General features: G+C 43.2%; 1 protein-coding gene across 1 annotated transcript in view; it reads left to right on the top strand.

The window, feature by feature from the left end:
- The first annotated feature begins 249 nt into the window (after window positions 1-249).
- Window positions 250-22,221, top strand: part of MED12L (mediator complex subunit 12L) — a 432,034-nt gene continuing 410,062 nt past the window's right edge. Inside the window, 1 exon segment of the mRNA XM_054714083.1 lies at window positions 250-324. The gene's annotated coding sequence lies outside the window, so the exon portion shown is untranslated.

The following is a 22,221-nucleotide window of genomic DNA, read 5'->3' as shown; positions in this document are numbered from 1 at the left end:
GAAGGAGAGGGGAGTGGCCCCCTCTCTGGAGCTACACAACTCAGTCTGTCCCAGATTCTGCTCAGACCATGGCAGGGTGGAGCCAGGAGGAGTCCAGCAGGTGAGGTCAACAGGGAGTCCAGAGGGTGTGGCTATTGCATTCCCCTAGGCTGATGCCGTAAGAAGGAGCATGCCCCGCCCAAGAAAAATGTCATGTGCTCTATGAGTGATTTAGCACAGGAGTCTTAGTTGCTATTTCTTCAGCTTTCATTGCAGAGCCACAAACCTCAGCCTCTCCTCGTGCGAATCTAGTCCACCCTGCTCTTTTTTCGGCTGGAGCCCAGGGTGAGTGGTTTCAAATAAGATTTTCTTTTAAGATTGCATCTGTGTCTCTAGCAGACTCTTTTCTCTCTCTGGAGGACAGACTCCCCGATGATTTTCACGGTCAGATATTATATGGGTGCCTCTTCCTGGCTCTGGTGCTGTGAGCCGGAAAGCCTAGCTTGGGGCTGAGACCTCACGATTCACAGAGTTCTTCCTCATATGAGGCCACACAGGACCTGACCACTGTACAGACCTCACGCAGCTGAGTTATCCCTCTGGAATCTCAGTTACAGCCTGTGAGAGCAGGGCCAGACATTTTGGCATATCTGCCCTTCCTGCCAGTCTCAATGTGACTTCTTCTGTAAATCCTTGGTTATAAGACTCCTGATCAGCTGGTCTTCAGTTGGTTATTCGGGTTGATTCCTCTATATTTTAGTTGTAATTTCAGTTTGATCCTGGGAGGAAGTGAGTGTAACATCCACCTAGTCTGCCGCCATTTGGGATCCCTACATGTTCTTTTGTGAAGTATTTATTCAAATATTTTATCCACTTTTAATATTTTTTTCTTATTATTTTGTGGGAATTCTTTATGTATACTTGATTTCATGACTCTGTCAGATATTAATATTATAAATATTTTTGTCCAATGTGTGAGTTGCCTTTACAATTATTTAATGTCTTAAGAGAGCAAAATTTTTAACATTGATGAGGCCAGATTTAGCTTTTATAATTTGTATTTTGTGTGTGCTATCTAATAAGTCTTTGCCTGTTCCAAGATTGATGATTTTCTCTTGTAAAACTACCTTATACTTAACTTTACTGCTCCTTTACTTTGTTATATTGAACCACCTTAAGTTCCTTGTAGTCAATTTCCCTTCTGACTCTTCTTCCTCTCTCTTAACAATGGACATTTCCAAGATTTTTCTCCCTTTGATTATCAAATAATGCGTGTTCCTCAAAGAAGATTTAGAAAACAAAAGAAGTGCAGTAATTATAATAATAACTAGAGGCCCGGTGCACAGGGATGGAGGGGTGTCCCTCAGCCCAGCCTGCACCCTCTCCAATCTGGGACCCCTTAGGGGATGTCTGACTGCTGGTTTAACCCCAATCCGACAGTCTGACATCCCTCTCACAATCCGGGACTGCTGGCTCCTAACCACTTGCCTGACTGCCTGCCTGATTGCCCCTAACCACTTCTGCCTGCCAGCCTGATCGCCCCCTAAATGCTCCCCTGGTGGCCTGATTGATGCATAACTGCTCCCCTGCTGGCCTGATGACCCCCAACTGCCCTCCCCTGCCATCCTGATTGCCCCCAACTGTCTTCCCCTGCCGGCCTGATGACCCCCAACTCCCTTCCCCTGCTGGCCTGGTTGCCACCAACTGCCCTCCCCTACAGGCCTGGTCACCCTCAACTGCCCTCCCCTGCTGGTCCAATCACCTCCAACTGCTCTTCCCTGCCAGCCATTTTGTGGTGGCCATCTTGTGACAGCCATCTTGTGATGACGTGGGGGTGGCCATCTTGTGAAGATGTGGGGGTGTCCATCTTGTGATGATGTGGCAGCGGCCGTCTTGTATTTTATTTTGTTTGTTTTGTTTTATTTTATTGATTTTACAGAGAGAGGAAAGGAGAGAGATAGAGATTTAGAAACATCGATGAGAGAGAAACATCGATCAGCTGTCTCCTGCACACCCCCTACTGGGGATGTGCCCTCAACCAAGGTACATGCCCTTGACTGGAATCGAACCTGGGACCTTTCAATCCACAGGCCGACGCTCTATCCACTGAGCCAAACCGGTCAGGGCGCAGCGGCCGTCTTGTGATGATGTGAGGGCGTCACGTGAGGGTGTGAGGGCCACCTAGGCTTTTATTAGTATAGATAGCACCAGTTTTGAGTGCAGTACTTACCATATGCTAGCTATTTAGTGGTAAAACCTGATGGTTAGGAGATCAAGTCTAAGAGTGAGGCTGCCTGGGGTAAAATTCTGTTTCTATAACCTTCTAGTTGCATGGTTTTGGTTAGCGTTTTACTCAGTGAAAATTTACAAGATACAATAGAAATTTGCAGTAGAGTTTTTAGTAACAAAGGATACAGAACAAAAGCATCAGAAAAAAAGATGTACATCTTCAAAGTCCAGAGTTCAAGTATAAGCTTCCAGAGTTCTTCCTCATATGAGGCCACACAGGATGTCCTTTTTCTCTGGCAGAGAAGCACTGGGATATGTATGGAATGTCTCTGCCCAGAGAAGACTCTGTGATTCCTAAGGCCCAAGGCCTTTTTGTGGGGGCTAGTAGCATAGGGACATCCTGCTACAAAATCTGCCATGACAACCAAAACTCTGGACCCAACACTAAAACCAAGTGCATATCAGCAGTCTTAATATTAGTGCAAAGGAACCTGACAAGCCAGCAGGACATGGACCATTGCTCCAGGTATATATAACAAAATATTAATTACTAACACAAAAAACTCCTCAAGGGCCACATTCCCCAGAGTGGCCAAAGGTCAATCATGGTTTCCTTGGAGACAGCAAGGAGTTAGCAACCACACCTGCTGTGTTCATTCTTTTCTCATAAGTAGCCTCTTTAAAGCCTCACTTTTTTCATCTGTAAAATGAGAAAACAGATGTGCTTCCTTTATAGGGTTGTTGTGAAAATTAAATGAGATTATATATGTAAAGCTTTCAGCATTATTTTGGTACATAGTTATTGCTCAATGACTATTAGATATTATTAATATTAATCATTTCCTCCTCTGTCATATAAAAATGACAATATTGTGTTGCTCTTATATCAATCAGGGGCAAAGCAGATGTACAGTCTTTAGTTCATCCTAGCTTGATGCCTGTGTCAGTGGCCAGAGCTGTTTCATGCCTGAGGCACATAAAAATAAATAAATAAATTTTTCAAGAGAGCCCTGGCCAGTTTTCTCAGTGGTTAGAACCTTGGCCTTCAGATCTAAAAAGGGTCTCGGGTTCGATTCCCGTCCAGGGCACATACCTCAGTTGCAGTTTGACCCCTGTCCCTGGTTGGAGCACGTGTGGGAGGCAGCCAATCAATGTGTCTCTCACATCAATATCTCTCTCCCCCCACTCCCTTCCAGTCCCTCTAAAAATCAATGGGGAGAAAATATCCTACAGTGATGATTAAAACAATGTTTCAAGAGAAAAAAAATGACAATATTTGTTTCATTGACTATAGCAAGAATAAAATGCAGCCCTCGCTGGTTTAGCCCAGTGGATAGAGCGCTGTCCTGCAGACTGAAAGTTCCTGGGTTCGATTCCAGTCAAGAGCACATGCCTGGGTTGTGGGCTCAGTCCCCAGTAGGGGGTGTGCAGGAGGTAGCCCATCAATAATTCTCTCTCATCATTGATGTTTCTATCCCTCTCTCCGTCTCCCTTCCACTCTGAAATAAAAAATATATATATTTTTAAAAAAGAATAAAATTCAGGCCTAGTAGATAGAGTTTAGCATAGGGCTTGGCCTTAGATCCCCATTAATCTTGGTGCCTCCTATAATCCCATTATCCAGAAGAAATCATATTTTGTCATAAAAGACTTTCACTTAATCTATTATCAGTTAACTTACACTGCTTTTTTGGTAAAAAATTAATATCTTTTTCAAAGTAGACAGACAGAACTATCTTCTAAATGGATGATGACAGCAGGATCTGTGACAACTATAATGCCTGAAGTGCCTGGGAGGCCACGCTAATGCTAAAAGGTATACAGCTCTTGTGGCCACATGGACCAGGGCCATCACTGGGGCCTCCTCCCTGGGGCCAGGCAAGGCTGTGTGCTTCTAAGATTGGGCTCTGTGAACATGGACCCCTTAACTTTGATTCTTCATCAAACAAATAGTTCTTCCCTTTTGTGCAGCAAACACGATTCTAGGCACTGTGGAACAAGACCTCAGAGTCCCTGCCCTGTGGAACCTGCTTTTCCCCTATTTCATGTGAGAACACTCATTTTAAATGAAGTGCCTTTTCATAACCAATAATGTTCTAGGGGTTTACCCCATTGGATATAAGTTGGAAATGAATCAATGATTCTGATCTTTTTTTCAAGGTTTTCTTTTTCATAGTTGACGTCATACTGTATTCACCATATTATAATTTTTCCCCATCACGCCTAGTCCCAATCTTGATAATATTTTATAGGTAGTATTCCATATCATTAAAATTTTCTACAAATATTTAGGTGATTTTGCTGCAGCAGAGCAGGTATTCTTCAGATTTATGTAGTGTTTTCTTGATCAGTGGCTTTCCAGCTTTTTAAAACCACAACCCACAGGGAAAAATGTAGTATACATTGTGACCCTTTACTAACACACATGCACCCTTGAAACAAAAGTTTCAAGAAACAATACTCACCCTTACTACATGCTATGCACTCTGATGTATTTTTATTCTATTTAATGTGTTGTTGTTTTTTCAAAAATGTTTGTCAAATATACTAGGGGAAAATGGATTAATACTCAATGTTCTTGGGTTCCTAAAGTTGGATAAATGAGAATTGGCTCCTCTCTTTCTCCTTTTTCCTCCCATACTCCAGCTGTCTTGGTTGGTTTGCCCTAGAAGTAGAGCCGAAGATACAGGTTATTTATTTGGGAAGTGATATAAAGAAACAGAGGACAGAAGTGAAAAGTAAAAGCTAAAACAAGGTGTTATTGAGCCAGTTGCTGCTGTGGGTGACTGGGGCTCAATCCTACTGGGAGCTTCTGGGGATCTGGGTAGAATTCCCTCAGAATGGTTTCTCAAAAGGATGGGAGTCTGGGACATTTACCCACAGATTTCTCTTCTCCTTAGTTGAGTGTGTCTAATTCGCTTCCCCACCTGGCTGCAGAAAAAATGGAGAGGTGAAAAGTGGGTACCTGCATGGGGCTGTCATCATGCACAGAAGCCTCCACTGAAATACCAGTGAGCCAAGAGCATAGGGGCAGAGCACAAAAAGCAGCTGCTGCTTCCTCTAAGCAGGAAGGGGTAAACATAGGCATCTCTACCCAGTACACAGTGCCTTCCCCTAGGCAGCCAATCTCAGGGTCTTGCTGCCATTCAGACAGGCATAACCTGAAGAACTTGCTTCTCCAGGCTTGGCTCTCAACACATAAATATAGTTTAGAAAAATCTTCCGCCTTTCTGAACAAAGCTATTTTTCTGCAGTAAACTCAGATAAAAATCGAATTTCAGTTGTAGTTAGAAATGCCTTCTAGATCAAAAGGTAACTCCCCATTCCATTGATGCCCATCATTGCTTCAGTGGGTGGGGAGGAAGGGATTGAGGAGAAAAAGAAAAGGCTCTAAAACGAGTTCCAGAATACTCTTTCTCTTACTTTAATCACACTTCCTAAATATTCATAATATCGGATGGGTATACCCTAATTTATTTATTTATAAAATTTCCTAAAATTATATAGTGTTTTCATTTTCTCAGTATCAAAAATAATATTGTAGTCCTAAGTGGTTTGGCTCAGTGGATAGAGCGTCAGCCTACGGACTGAAAGGTCCCAGATTCGATTCCGGTCAAGGGCATGTGCCTTGGTTGCAGGCACATCCCCAGTAGGGGGTGTGCAGGAGGCAGCTGATAGATGTTTCTCTCTTACTGATGTTTCTAAGTCTCTATCCCTCTCCCTTCCTCTCTGTAAAAAAATCAATAAAATATATTTTAAAAATAATAATAATATTGTAGAAAACATCTGTATATATAAAGAGGCAATATGCAAATTAGGCCAGGACTCCATAACGGGTCATGACCAGATAGGAGGAAGTTGTGCGTGCAGGTGAGGCCCAGAGACAGAGGCAGGTGGGCCTGCCCAAGCTGGCACATGGCTCAGGCAGCCCCAGAACAGACACAGACAGGAAGGTTGGGGGATGCTGCAAATCAGGCGTGGGTACCGCCCCCTGCTTTTCCGGCACTGGTCCGGCCTCCCACGGCGCTGGTCTGGCCTGACTCCTGTGGCGGCCGGTGCTGTGTGAGTCAGGCGCAGGTCCCAGCCCCCTGCGGGGTGCCTCCTCACATGGCGGGAGGCCGGGCACCACCTCGCGCAATTTCAATCACGTGCTGGGCCTCTGGTCTATATATATAAAAGCCTAAGCGACCGTTACAACCAGCCAGTAGCTATGATGCGCACTGACCACCAGGGGACAGACGCTCAATTCAGGAGCTGCCCCCTGGTGGTCAGTGCGCTCCGACAGCCAACCTCCTGCAGTCCCTCCACCCCCAGCTAAACTCCCACAGTCCCTCCCTTGGCCGGCTGGCCTGGATCGGCCATGATTGCCCACCAGGCCGAGGGACCCCACCTGTGCACGAATTCGTGCACCGGGCCTCTAGTAACTGTACCTAATTCTTTATCTGAGTTTCATATCATTTTACCAAGAGAGATAGGTCACAGTGGAAATAGAGAGTTAAAGAGTATGGATGCTGTAAAAGCTTTTGATCCATTTCCACCCGTTGCTTTCCAAAAAGTGTAGATTTAACCAATTTATACTCTCACCAGTCATGTGTGTGCATAGGAAAATTTAAAAACATTTTTAAAAATCTCAATGTTGAAAATTTAGAAAGTGCAGAAAAGTGTAAATCGCCATAGTAATAAATAACCCACAACCTTGAGACAGCCACTACTAACATTTTAATATATTTTAGTCTTTTTAATTCTTATATAATGTACATGTATAATTTAAGAACAAAAGAGAACATACCACATATAGAGTTTTATAATCTGGCTTTCTCATCTAATATTACATTCCATTTCCCAAAAAGATAATGTTAAATGGTTGCACAATGTTTCATGTGTGTCCGTTAGGAATCGTGTTTGGCTCTTGTGAACAGAGTTTGACTAGTATAAACATAATGGTTTATTTTTTCTCATGTAATGAGACTTCTGGAAGGTGGCAGTTGATGGCTTTGTTACAGTGGTTCCAGGATGTCAGAATTTCAGTCACTATGATTCTCCTGGCTTTTCTCTCATTATCTCCAAACGGCTGTTAGAACTCAAGCCATCATGCCAGTTATCAAGACAGTTGGGGCCAGGCAGCAATCTAGGCAGCTGGAAGTCCCACCCATGGACTTCTGCTTATATCTTATTGGCCACCCTAATCTTCAAGGAAGGCTGTGAAATGTAGTATTTTTAGCTAAGCCCATTGCATTGCTGGCCACAATAATATAGGATCTTGTTAATGACAAATAAGAGGAGAATGGGTATTGGGCAGCCAGCAATCTCTACCACTGCCTTAAATGGATGTAATTTTTAATTTAACCAATCTCCTATGGAGTAGTATTTATTTTTTTCCTAATTTTCACCATTATACCAATTGCCACAGTAAACATCCTTACACAAGCATCTCTTAATTTTTTCTTATGATAAATTTCCAGATGGAATTAATAAATTAAATCATGGAATGCAAAATTGCTTTCCAGAAAGGTTCTACTCTCTGCAGCAGCATATAAAACCACTGGGCAGTTATTCTGAGAATCATTCATTGAATACGTGCTTTCCATCCAACTCCAGATGGTCCCTTGTGATTCTTTCTTGAATATTAATATCCTTCACAAATGTTAGAAAATGTAATCAATTCTTAAATAGAATATGTCAAAGTGGCAAATGCTGAGCAGTATGTCTTTAATTAATTAAATATATACCAGAAGAAAATGTCCTTGCAGAATGAACCTGCAAGGTGACACACATTTTAGACTCTTAAGTTCTTATATTTTTATTTTTTAAGAAGTCCCTGAAGTAGAGCCAAAACCGGTTTGGCTCAGTAGATAGAGCGTCAGTCTGCGGACTGGGAGGTCCCAGGTTCGATTCCGGTCAGGGGCATGTACATTGGTTGCGGGCACATCCCTGGTAGGGGGTGTGCAGGAGGCAGCTGGTCGATGTTTCTCTCTCATCGATGTTTCTAGCTCTCTATCCCTCTCCCTTCCTCTCTGTAAAAAATCAATAAAATATAAAAAAAAAAAAAAAAAGAAGTCCCTGAAGTAGTTTTGATGCCAATAATGACATAGGGCCACAGGAGAAAGGATGACAAGGAAAAGACCCATCTGAGAATCATCAAGAAACCTCCATCAATTTAGGATCTTAAAAGTTTAATATTAGAAGCTATATGGAAGAAATGAATCTTAATACAACTATTGCTATTCTGCAAACCAATGCAATTTTAGCAAAGTTTTGAAGCCCCATCTATTGACTTGCATTCTAGTGGAACTAGTGTTAGCAGAAACAGGATAGCTAAGTCATTGAGCTACATTTCTCCACAGACACAAGCAAGAGCTAAAATTTGAAATACTTACTGGTGTATACAGTTAACATGTTCTCAAAAATTTATACTTCGAATGAATTTCTGGTAAATTAAATTGAAATATTTAAGGCACTGTGGAACTATATGGAAAAAAAAAACTCAGAGTAGCTCACATTCAATTAATGTAGTAAAATTAAAAAGTGATTACAGCAAATGCTTTAGTAAAAAAGATCACTTTTTAAATATGAATAATCACCCAGTTGTTCATTTTTTGAGAGTTTGGTTTGTACTTCCAGGTTTCTTTAAGGCAAGGCAGGGCTTTAAATGCTGCCAAAATCGCCAAGGTGTTTAGATTGTCTTGCTCAACAAAGATGAAAGCCATTGAAAAAAGTTACATTTGCACTGTGTCCTTAGAATTTAGTCTTCTGTTTTAAATGGTGCTGTGCGTGGGCACCTACGTACCTGGAATGTCGCACATGTGGTTATTTCATATGTAACAGCTCAACACCCAACACCCAAGGGCAGATTTTTTTAGCCCATGTCTCACACCCAGGAAGCAAGGGCTATCACTGGCTCAGGAGGGAGGAGACTAATTTCACCTCCCTGAGGCACACGCAGTCCAGTCCCAGTGCTTCAAACTACTGTAGACCTGGCACATAGTAGGAGGCCAATAAATATTTATTGAAATTTTTATATGGTACAAACCAAATTTATGTCTAAGTGGTGGGATTATATGTGAATTACTTCTTTTTGCTTTGTTATATTTTATGAATTTCCTGCAAGGCATAGCTGGGACATTTGTTATCAGGTAGCTGTGTGCATAGCTGCGTGTTTGGGGCATTCCATTCATAGTTCCTGGAACATTTCTGCTAACTTTTTTGAACTAAATGAAATGGGTTTTGTTGTATCATACTGGATTGAGTATCTTTATTAAATACTAGAGGCCCAGTGCACAAAATTCTTGCACGGAGGGGGACGTGTCCCTCAGCCCAGCCTGTACCCTCTCCAATCTGGGACCGCTCGAGGGATGTCCGACTGCCTGTTTAAATGGGCAGTCAGACATCCCTCTCACAATCCAGGACTGCTGGCTCCCAACTGCTTGCCTGACTGCCTTCCTGATTGCCCCTAACCGCTTCTGCCTGCCAGCCTGATCACCCCCTAACCACTTCCATGCCAGCCTGATTGATGCCTAACAGCTCCCCTGCCAGCCTGTGTGCCCCCAACTTCCCTCCTCTGCCGGCCTGGTCACACTTAACTGCCCTCCCCTGCAGGGTTGATCACCTCCAACTGCCCTCCCTTGCAGGCCTGGTCCCTCTCAACTGCCCTCCCTTGCAGGCCTGGTGCCTCCCAACTGCCCTCCCCTGCTGGCCATCTTGTGGTGGCCATGTTGTGTCTACATGGGGGCAGGATCTTTGACCACATGGGGGCAGCCATCTTGTGTGTAGGAGTGATGGTCAATCTGCATATTACTCTTTTATTAGATAGGATAGAGGCCTGGTGCAGGGGTGGAGGCCAGCTGGTTTGCCCTGAAGGGTGTCCTGGATCAGGATGGGGGTTCCCTTAGGGCGTGGGGCTGCCTGAGCAAGGGGCCTGTGGTGGTTTGCAGGCCGGCCACGCCCCCTGGCGACCCAAGCGGAGGCTCTGGTATCTGGAATTTATTTACCTTCTACAATTGAAACTTTGTAGCCTGAGCGGAGCCAAGCCTCCTGCTCGCTCCATGGCTGGCAGCCATTTCTGTTGGGTTTAATTCACCTTCTATAATTGAAACTTTGTAGCCTGGAGTGGAGGCCTAGGCCAGCCAGGGCAGGTGGACAGCTTGGCTTCTTCTGTTGCCGGGGGCAACCCTGGCCTGCTCTCTCCAGCTCTGTGGCTGCCGCCATTTCTGTTTGGATTTGTTTACCTTCTATAATTGAAACTTTGTAGCTTGAGTGGAGGCTTAGGACTGTAAGGGCAGGCGGAAAGCTTGGCTTCCAAGGTTACCTGGGAAACCTTGCTCTCTGTGGCTGTAGTCATCTTGGTTGGGTTTATTTGCATATCTGCTCCTGATTGGCTGGTGGGTGTGGCTTGTGGGTGTAGCGGAGTTAGGGTCAATTTGCATATTACTCTTTTATTAGGTAGGCTACTAAGCATTTAATTTTTATATTTAAATTAGACATGAGCTTTGAATTCAACTTTCATTTCGCAGTACAAATTAGGTAATTAACAAAGACTAAAAGAAAATTAGTAAATATATCAATCAATTGAACTTGAATTTTTTACTTAAATTCTTTAAAACCAATAATGGAACACAATAATATATAAATACTACAATCTTACATTTTATGCTAATAATTTATTTATATAATTAAAAATTCAGACTGACCAATGTAGTTCGGCAGTCAAGCATCAACCCAGGAACCAAGAGGTCACTGGTTTGATTCCTGGCCAGGGCACATACTTGGGTTGAGGACTCAATCCCTAATGGGGGGCGTGTGGGAGGCAGCCGATTGATGATGTTCCTCTCTCATTGATGTTTCTCTCTCTATCACTCTGCCTTCCTCTCTCTCTAAAAAGAAAAAAAAAATCAATAAAGACATATTTTTAAAAAAAGAGAGGTACTTTTTAAAAAATTCAGATTAGGTGATTTTTTCTTTCTATTTGTGATTTTCCTATTTACTTAAGCCTTTACTTTTATTTCATCAATATTAAGAAAATTATATAAAAAATTTAATAGATTTTTTTATTGAACCAAATGTACTGCTTATGGTTTAAATATTTTTAATGACTTAGTCATACTTTTATTTTTATTTCTTCAGATAAGATTTTTTCAAATTAATTTTAAATTTTTTCAATTATACATTCAATAGTACTATGTATTAGTTTCAGGTGTATAGCATAGTGGTTAAACAATCATTTATTCCTCACTGATATTTCCAGTAAGAAACTGGCCCCATTCAACATTACATTATTGGCTATATTTCCTGTGCTGTACTTTACATCTTCATGACTATTTTGTAACTATTAATTTGTACTTCTCAATCCCTTCACCTTTTTCACCCACACCCCAACCCCCCTCCCCTCTGGTAAATATCAATCTGTTCTCTGTATCTATGAGTCTTTTTCTGTTGTGTTTGCTCATATATATTGTTCTTTAGATTCCACATGTAAGTGAAACCATATGGTGTTTGTACTTATCTGTCTGACTTATTTCACTTAACATAATGCCCTCTAGCTCCATCCATGCTGTTGCAAATGATAAGATTTCATTCTTTTCACGGCCAAGTAATAGTTACATTGCATATATGTACCTTTTTTTAATCTACTTATCTATTAAAGGTTACTTGAGTTGCTTCCATAACATGGGTATCCTATCTAATAAAAGAGTAATATGCAAATTGACCATTACTCCAACACATAAGATGGCTGCCCCCATGTGAACACAAGATGGCCGCCACAAGATGGCCAGCAGGGGAGGGCAGTTGGGAGGGAACAGACCTGCAAGGGAGGGCAGTTAGGTGTGACCAGGCTGGCAGAGGAGGGAAGTTGGGGGCGACTGGGCCTGCAGGAGAGGGCAGTTGGAGGCGATCAACCCTGCAGGGGGTGACCAGGCCGGCAGAGGAGGGAAGTTGGGGGCAAACAGGCTGGCAGGGGAACAGTTAGGCATAAATCAGGCTGGCAGGTGAGTGGTTAGGGGGTGATCAGGCTGGCAGGCAGAAGCGGTTAGGGGCAATCAGGAAGGCAGTCAGGCGAGCAGTTAGGAGCCAGCAGTCCAGGAGTCCCTAAACGGGCAGTCGGACATCCCTCGAGGTGTCCCAGATTGGAGAGGGTGCAGGCTGGGCTGAGGGACACACCACCCCCATGGACAAATTTCGTGCACTGGGCCTCTAGTTGTAAATAATGCTGCGATGAACATAAGGGTGCATATATTCTTTTGAATTAGTGTTGTGAATTTCTTCAGATATATACCCAAAACTGCAATCACTGAATCATAAGGCAGTTATATTTTTAATTTTTTGAGGAACCTCCATACTGTTTTCCTCAGTGGCTGCACCAGTCTGCATTCCCACCAACAGTGCACAAAGTTCCCTTTTCTTCACATCCTGGCCAACACTTGTTTGTTGATTTATTGATGGCTAGAGGCCCGATGCACGAAATTTGTGCAAGAGTAGGCCTTCATTCCCCTGGCTGCCAGCACTGGCTTCCCTTTGGCACCCAGGACCCTGGCTTCCCACTCAGCATGGGCTTTGTCTGGAAGGTCATCAGGTCTAATTAGCATATTACACTTCTAATCTAATAATAGACAAATATGCAAATTGACCGCACCTTCGCTACACCTAAGCCACGCCCACCAGCCAAGCCACGCCCACCAGCCAATCAGGACGAGTATGCAAATTACCCCAACAAAGATGGTGACTAATTTGCATATCAAGACAGCGTCGAAAGAAGCCAAGAGCTGCAGAAGGGAGTAAAGCTTCAAAGAAGCAAGCAAGCCGGGAGGGGGGGGGGAGGAGAAGGGAGGAGCGAAGTCAGGGCCGGGGTGAAGGGAAAAGCAGGCGGGCTGGAGGAGAAGGCGGGGCGGGCGACAAGGGCAGAGGGGAGGCGGGGTAGAGTGCAGTAGGAAATCCTATTGCAGGATTTTTCCTGCAACGGGAACGCTAGTTTATTATAATAGACTAGAGGCCCAGTACATGAAATTTGTGCATGGATAGGGGGTTGTCCCTCAGCCCAGCCTGCACCCTCTCCAATCTGGGACCCCTCAAGGGATGTCCGACTACCCTCTCACAATCCAGGACTGCTTGCTCTCAACTGCTCACCTGCCTGCCTGCCTGATTGCCCCATAACCACTCCACTGCCAACCTGATCAATGCCTAACTGCTCCCCTGCTGGCCTGATTGCCCCTAACTGCCCTCCCTGCAGCCCTGGTCACTCCCAACTGCCCTCCCATGCTGGCCTGGTCACTCCTAACTTCCCTCCCCTGCCAGCCTGGTCACCCCTAACTGCCCTCCCCTGCTGGCCTGGTCACCCCTAACTGCCCTCCCCTGCTGGCCCAGTCACCCCCAACTGCCCTCCCCTGCTGGCCCAGTCGTCCCCAACTGCTCTCCCTTGCCAGCCTGGTTGCCCCCAACTGTCCTCCCCTGCAGGCCTGGCTCCCCCCAACTGTCCTCCCCTGCAGTCCTCATCACCCCCAACTGCTCTCCTTTGCTGGTCCAGTCACCCCTAACTGCCCTCCCTTGCTGGCTTGATTGCCCCCAACTGCCCTTTGCTGCTGGCCATCTTGTGGCAGCCATCTTGTGTCCACATGGGAGCAGCCATCTTTGACCACATGGGGGCAGCCATCTTGTGTGTTGGAGTGACAGTCAATTTGCATATTACTCTTTTATTAGATAGGATAGCCATTCTGACAGGTGTGAAGTGATAGCTCATTGTGGTTTAATTTGCATTTCTCTGATGATTAGTGACATTGAGCATATTTTCATATGTCTATTAGCCATCTATATGTCCTCTTTGGAGAAGTTTCTATTCAGATCCCTACCATTGATTTCAGAGAGGAAGGGAGAGGGAGATAGAGATAAAAACATCAATGATGAGAGAGAATCATTGATCGGCTGCCTCCTGCACACCCCCTACTGGGGATCGAGCCTACAGCCCAAGCATGTGCCCTTGACTGGAATTGAACCCAGGACTTTCCAGTCTGCAGACCGATGCTCTATCCACTGAGCCAAACCAGCTAGGGCCCTAGTCCATTTTTTAATTGGATTGTTTATTTTCTTAGGGTTTAGTCTTATAAGTTTTTTATAAATTTTGGATGTTAATTCTTATTAGATTTACCCTTGGAGACTATGTTCTTCCATTCAGTGGGTTGTCTTTCCACTTTGTTGAAGGTTTTCTTTGCTGTGCAAAAATATTTTACTTTGATGTAGTCCCATTTGTTTATTTTTTCTTCTGTTTACCTTGCCTGAAGAGATATGTCAGAAAATGTATTGCTAAGAGAAATGTCCAAGATTTTACTGCCTCTATTTTTTTTTTTTTTTATGGTTTCAAGTCTTACATTTAAACCTTTAACCCATTTTGAGTTTATTCTTGTGTATGGTGTAAGAAGGTGGTCTAGTTTTACTTTTTTTGCACAAATCTGTCCTATATATCCAACACCATTTATTGAATAGACTATCTTTACATCATTATATTTTCTTGCCTCCTTTATCAAATATTAATTAACCATAAAGTGTGGTTTTATTTCTGGGCTCTCTATTCTGTTTCATTAATCTATATGTCTGTTTTTATGCCAGTACCATGCTGTTCTGATTACTATGGCCTTGTAGTATAGTTTGATATCTGGTAGCATGCTCTCTCCAACTTTGTTCTTTCTCAGGATTGTTGTGGCTATTCAGGGTCTTTTGTGGTTATATATATATATTTGAAATATTTGTTCTAGTTCTGTGAAATATGCCATTGGTATCTAGCTAGAAATTGCATTGAATCTATAGATTGCTTTAGGTAATATGGACATTTTAATGATGTTATTTCTTCCTATCCATGAACACAGTGTATGATTCTATTTGTATCTTCTTCATTTTCTTTCTTCAGGGTCTTATAATTTTCTGAGTACAGGTCTTTTACATTCTTGGTTAAACTTATTCCTAGTCATTTTATTTTTTGTATTCAATTGCAAATGGGATTGTGTTCTTAGTTTCCCTTTCTGATAGTTCACTATTGGTTTTTTAAAATGCAACTGATTTCTGGATAGTTATTTTGTATCCTGCTACTTTACTGAATTCATTTATCAGTTCTAATAGTTTTTTGGTGGCATCTTTAGGGTTCTTTACATACAGTATGTCATCTGCAAATAATGACAGTTTTACTTGTTCCTTTCCAATTTGGATGCCTTTTATTTCTTCTTTTTGCCTGATTGCTGTGGCTAGGACAATGTTGAATGAGTGGTGAAATTCCTGTCTTATTCCAATTTTTTTTGTTTTGTTAATCCTCACCCAAGGATATTTTTTCCATTGATTTTTAGAGAGAGTTGAAGGGAGGGAGAGAGGGGGAGAGAGATAAAGAAACATCAATGTGAAAGAGACATATCCCACATGTGACCTGACAGGGGATGGGGATCAAACCTGCAACCCAGGTACACGCCCTTGCTCGGGCATCAAACCTACAACCCTTCAGTTCTTGGACAGGTGCTCTAACCACTAATCAATACCAGCCAGGGCTTATCCCTATTCTTAAGGGAAATGCCTTTAGTTTTTCCCCATTGAGCATCATGTCAGTTGTGGGTTTATCACATATTGTATTCTTCATTTCTGACTGGTATATTTTTATGGTTTTTATGTCCTTTTTTATACTTGCTATCTCTTTGTTGAAGTTCTCTCACATTTTATTGGGCACCCTTATTACTATTTCTTTTAACTCTATATCTAGTGAATCACTTGCCTCTAATTCATTTAACTCCTTTTTCTGGAGATTTCTCCTGTTCTTTCATTTGGGGCACATTTCTTTGTATCCTCACTTTGGCTGCCTCTTTGTGTTTGTTTCTAAGTATTAGGTAGATATGCTATGTCTCCCTGTCTGGGTAAGGTGGCTTTATGTAGAAGGTGTCCTTTGGGACCCAGTGGCACATTCTACTTGATCATCTGAGCTGGGTGCTCCAGGAACGTCCCTTGTGTGAATTATATGAGCCCTCCTCTTGTTATTGTGTCTTTTTAAAAAATATATATGTTTTTAATTGATTTCAGAGAGAGGGAGAGAAAGGAAGAAAGAGATAGAAACATCAATGATGAGAAAGAATCACTGATCAGCTGCCTCCTGCACACCCCTACTGGGGTTCGAGCTAGAAACCTGGGCATGTGCCCTGACCAGGAATCGAACTGTGACCTCCTGATTCATAGGTCAATGCTGAACCACTGAGCCTCGATGGCCAGGCTTATAATTATGTCTTGATTGCTATTGGCCTGTTCATGCATGAGGTTGACCTTCAGGCTGTCTGATTGTAAGATTCAACCCCAACCACAGTGTATGAGCTGCTGTGCAGGTGCTGACCACACAAAGCCTAATTCACCTTAGCAGGGTCTGGAGCCTGCTGAGATATCCCTTTGGACATGCCACTTGCGAAGCTAATTAGATCCTCCTCTGCTGTTGTCCAAAGCTCAGCCACTGGGTGTGTTGTTCTGGGGCCTCTTGGGAGGGACTCTGCTGCAGGTCAATGTCAGGTACTGCCTATGACTAGCCCTGGGCAACCTGTTAGGAGCTACAAAGTGACACACAGTTTGTGGTTGCCTCTGCTGGGCCTGTGTGTTTGTGGAGAGTACCAAGCTGTCCACCAGCACCAAACCCAGAGTCAGGTCAGCAAAAGGTCCAAGGAAACCTGAGATCTGCCTGCCAGCTGCCTGCTAGGCTCAGTCACTGACAGAGCCTCTGGTGGTACTTGAGTTGTATGAGGTAGGTTCTTAGTGCATCACCAGATAGGGCAAGTGGTATTCACCAGATTGGTACAGGTTCAAACTTGGTGCTAGTGCTGCGTCTGAGGGCTTTCAGCAAAAGTCCCAAGATATGTCAGGTCCAGCTGCCGTCCATTTGGTGCCCACAGACCTTTGTGATGGGGTGGAGTCTCAGAATTGTCAGTGTGAGGCCAGCCAAGTTTATCAGACCCAAACAGAACAGGATTTGGCCGTGTGAAGGGTGGGCTCTATACTGGTAAGGCTTGAGAGATAAAAATGGCCTAGAGCAGTGATGGGCAACCTTTTGAGCTTGGTGTGTCAAACTTCGCCAAAAAACCGAGCATAACTCGGGTAGTGTGTCACTTTGAGGAAAAAAACTAACTCCAAGACTCTAGTCACAAATGTTTCATCCTCAGGAGCAGCAAATGTTTTATCCTCGGCATGCGGCCGCGTGTCATCAGAAATGGCTACGCGTGTCAGTGCTGACACGCATGTCATAGGTTCGCCATCGCTGGCCTAGAGCCTCACAACTCAGTCTGTCCTGTATTCTGCCCAGACATTCTGGAGAGCTCCAGTTTGGCAGGGTGGGGCCACCAGGAATCCAGAGGTTGGGGTTGGTGGATCTTCCATGAGAGGGAGATGCTGGTTAGGCTCACAGGAAGGTGGGAGTAATGGACCCCACTACACAGCCACAAAACTCAGCCCTTGAGTCTGCCCAGAACTCTACACTCTGGGCCCCAGGCAGCTGACTTTTCCACAAGTTGTGAACTTCCCAGGGTGGGGCAACAAGAAGTCTGAAGGGAGGAATTATTGCATTCCTCCAGGCTGATGCAATGAGGAAGGTGTTCCATCCAGAAAGATGGCTTCTGCGGCATAACAGAGACTCAGCACGGGGACCCTGGTGGCTATGCCTTCAGCTCTTTCCTGGGAGCCACAAACCCCATTTCTACTCACACAACTCTAGCCTTCTCTGTTCCTCTGCTGGAGCCCATGGTGAGTGGCTGCAAACAAGATTTTGTGCGCTGGACTTTTAAGAGGGTGCCTGTGTCTCTAGCAGACTTTCATCTCTCCCTGGTGGGCAGAATCCCTGATGATTTTTCACAGCCACATGTTATGTGGGCACCTTTTCCTGACTCTGGGGCTCTGGTTTGGGGGGACTGGTATGGGGTTTGAGACCCTTTGCTTCTCAGAGGGAACCTTTGTTGCTGCGATATCCCTCTGGGATCTCAGCTGCCACTTGTGGGAGCAGGGCCAGCCCATTCGCAACTCTGCCCTTCCTACCAGTCTCAATGTGGCTTCTTCTGTAAATCCTTAGCTATAAGACTTCTGTTCAGCTAATCTTTGATTATTCAGGTTGGTTGTTCTATATTTTAGTTGTAATTCCAGTTTGGTCCTGGGAGGAGGTGAGTGGTAACTTCTACCTAATCCGCCACCATCTTAGATCTATTTATACACTTTAAAATTCAACTACAATTTAATGAGCTTATGTAAGTTATCATTGCAATGTAAATTCCTCTGTCACTTTTGTCACTACTAGTATAATCGTTTTTATTTATTATTACTAGTAATTAGTTAGTATGTGATTATGTACCAGGAAGTGTATTGTTTTCATAAAATAACTCATTTAGTTATTATAAAAACTCTATGAGATGCATATTATTATTTCCATCTTAAGAAATTGAGGCATAAAAATAGAAGTGACCCACCAAATATTACACAGCTAATTGTTGAAATTCTAACCCATATTTTAATTGCTATGTTCTACTGTCTCCCAATTTCACACATCTATTTTTCCATCAAGATGTAAGATCCTTAAGAGCAAGGACCATGTCTTACTCTATCTCTGGTGCCCGGACCTACACAGAGAATTTAGTGAACATTGAGACAAACTGAATTTATGTTTAAACTTTGGTCTGTAATTTGAGGGAAAACAACAACAAAAAACTTCACAAAACTGTTTCTTCACAAGTAAGTTCAGTTGTAGCTGATCTTTTTCCTGCTCTAAGCTGTTTAAGAGCTTGTTTTGTTGTCCTATAAAAAATGGACAATTTACAACAACAACAAAAAAAGATAAAAATAACTCTCAGCCTATGAAAAGATAGTCAGATTTACTAACAGTAAAAGAAATGTAATTTAAAACTACAATAAGATAAGATTTTATAATTATACTGAAAAAACAAAAAGTATGGCAACACTTGATTGATGAGGTGTTACAGTGATGGTACTGTCGTATATTGTTGGTGGAAATGCAGAATAATAAGCCCCTATGGGAATACATTTTTCATAAACTAGCAAATTATTTATTTACCCTTTGACTCATAAATCCCGTTTTTAAGAATTTACTGAAGGAGCCTCTCAACTTCAGTTTTACCCTTTAACACCTGCTCTGTGATAACTGATGGGACTCAAAGCATTTCTCCATACAGAGAGCACAATGTTTAGTTTTGTCAGTAGAGGGCGCAGGAGGAACATTGCAGAAGGAAGGGGGCTATTGTGGTTCTGAGGTGCTGGGGTTTGCTTTTACTTGCTCCGGGCAGTAGCGTCCATTAATGGTGTGCAATGGGGATAATGGGGGTGGGAGTGAAGGTGATGATGAAACCAAGTGGTGTCGGAGTGCCTGGCCCCTTAGTGAGCTCCAGCCACAGCCCAAGCCTCATGACCAGCTTGCTGTGGACCTCCTGGTGGGGATGCCGTGTTCCAGGTGCGGCCCTCACCACTTCTGTGCCTGTCAGAGGGTTGTTTCCTGCTTGCCCGGCAACTGTGGGAAACTTGGGCCTAGGGAAGCCAGCAAACTCTCTGCCATCAGGAGGCTGCAACCATGCCTTCTCCAAAGAGGTTTAACTTCACTGGAAGGGTTCCTCCCTTCCAGTTTTGTCCTGTCTTGGGTTCTCTCCTTTAGCCATATGGCATTCTTTAGAGCAGTGGTTGGGAAACCATGGCCTGCTGGCTAAATCCAACTCACCAACTCTTTTGTAAACAGAATTTTATTGGCACACAACCATGCCCATTTATTTAGGAAAGGTCTCTGCAGCTATCAAAACAAAGTATGAGCTCTCCGTGAACTATTTGGGATTTGGGGTGACTTTCAGAATATGATTATTGAGTGAAGAAAAAAAAAAAAGCACAAAAGCATATACCAGTATATAGCCCTGGCTGGTGTGGCTCAATTGGGCATCATCCTGTGTACTGAAAGGTTGCTGATTCGATTCCCAGTCAGGGCTTGATCCCAGTGGAGGGTGTAGGAGGCAGCTGGTCGATGTTTTACTCTTGCATCTCTCTCTCTCTCTCCCTCCCTCTTTCTCTCTCTCTAAAAGTCAATTTTTAAAAAAGTGTATATATAGTATGTCATGTGAATAAGAAAGTTTCTCATTTCTTAAAAAACACACAAAAACATAAAAAGGAGAAGACAAATTAATAATACTGGTTGCCTAGCAATGATGGGCTGGAAATAAAATGAATACAGGAGGAATCAACACTTCTCTGCATACAGTTTTGACTTTAAAAGTTTGTTAATGTTTTACACATTCAAAAATGAAATAAATCAACAATTATAAGAAAAAAAGAAAATTGAATGCAAACAGAAACCAATGAACCATATTTTAAATTAATAGCATTACCACATGGAAGAAAAAGACAATAAATAATAAAAGTAATATTTGGACCAATACTTTATCTAAATACTCTCAGTAAAAAAAAAAAAATGCTAAACAGGAATATTAAAATCTGCTTATTAGGGGTTTTTTTGTATGCCATAATTATAGTAATTTTGAAACTATTTTGTAGATTGTAAAATTAAGCAAACAAATAAATACATTGAGGTGTTAGGAGCCAAGCTTCTCACTGTAGGAAAAGATAGATACAAACTGAAATGGGAGGAGGCTAAAATGAGTATTGAGATATTTGTTGCATTGGAGTTAGAGTAATCTAGATAGACAGATATAAAGGTAGATAGACAGACAGTCAGAAGAAATAAAATCCCGACAGCAATAAGCAACCTAGTGCCCAGATCTTGGTTTGTAAATGTCACTATGCTAAAGGAAACCAGGGATTCTTAAAAACCTGGCTGATTCTGGGATGAAACAGTAAGATACAAGGTGAGCCTGGATCATCTTATTGTGCTAGAAAATAAGGACAAGCTCAAACAATTATAGGAACAATCCTCGCTGGTTTGGCTCAGTGAATAGGCCTGTGGAATGAAGGGTCCTGAGTTCATTCCAGTCAAGGGCATGTACCTCGGTTGCAGGCTCGATCCCTGGCCCTGGAATCTCCCCTCCCTTCCGCTCTTTCTAAAAATCAATGGAAAAATATCCTTGGGTGAGGATTAACAAGACACACACACACACACACACACTCACACACACACACACACACACACACACACACAATGTGGGGACATTTCAAGGGTCTTGGAAGCTATTGGAGGGGCTTTCACTGGTCAAACTGGTGACTGATGCTAATTTTGTTGCCTCATTTAATATTTATTTAATATTAAGTATTTAATAGATGCAGGGTGAATCACATGTTCAGAGAAGATGGTCTTCTTGTCTCTCTGATTGGCTTCTATGCTCCTTACTGTCCTTGTTTTAAGTGTTAAAACCATGATTTGGACCTTGTATATCCTGTGGATGCTGACTTAACATGACACATTTCAGCCACTTTAAGAACTTGCATAATTCTTTTTTATTCTTGTGTAAGGGTATCTCAGTAAATTTGTCTGAGGACCTGGCCAGCTTGCTAATCACTCCCATCCCAGTACCGTTATTCTGAGGAAGCTGGGCAAATAATAGAAATGGGAGGGGAGAATTAACCAGTCGCTAGTATCTGTGTTCACCAGTTAGGGTTCATCAGAGAATTGGAAGCATAAAGAGTGCTAGCTCATAAGTGATTTACTTGGGAACTAGACCTGACATGGGAGTGGGAGCCGGCGACCGCCTGTGGGAGCCCGCTGGCTCTGCTTCTGGTGGCTGTCCTGTCCTTGGGGAGAGCAGCAGGGACAAGCTGGCACCCAGGTCATTTCCCAAGGCCTCCACACTGCCCACTTTGATGCTAGGGTCCTGCAAGAAAAGTTGGTGCCTGTCCCAAAGCTAACAACTCCCTGACTCAGGAGTCGGAGAAGCTGAGGGAGGATGGGGAGGCAGCTGGAGGAGCCTTAGGCTTGGCAAGGAAGGTTTCAGGGTCCCTGGAAGTTATCAATTACTTGTTAAGAAAAACGGAGAAGAAAGGAGGAAGGACATATTGGTCAGGATAGGCTGGGCTGAGCTGTGACAACAACCC

Source organism: Eptesicus fuscus, chromosome 3, assembly GCF_027574615.1.
Source record: "Eptesicus fuscus isolate TK198812 chromosome 3, DD_ASM_mEF_20220401, whole genome shotgun sequence".
Lineage (NCBI taxonomy): Eukaryota > Metazoa > Chordata > Mammalia > Chiroptera > Vespertilionidae > Eptesicus > Eptesicus fuscus.
This window is presented reverse-complemented; position numbering and strand designations above follow the sequence as displayed.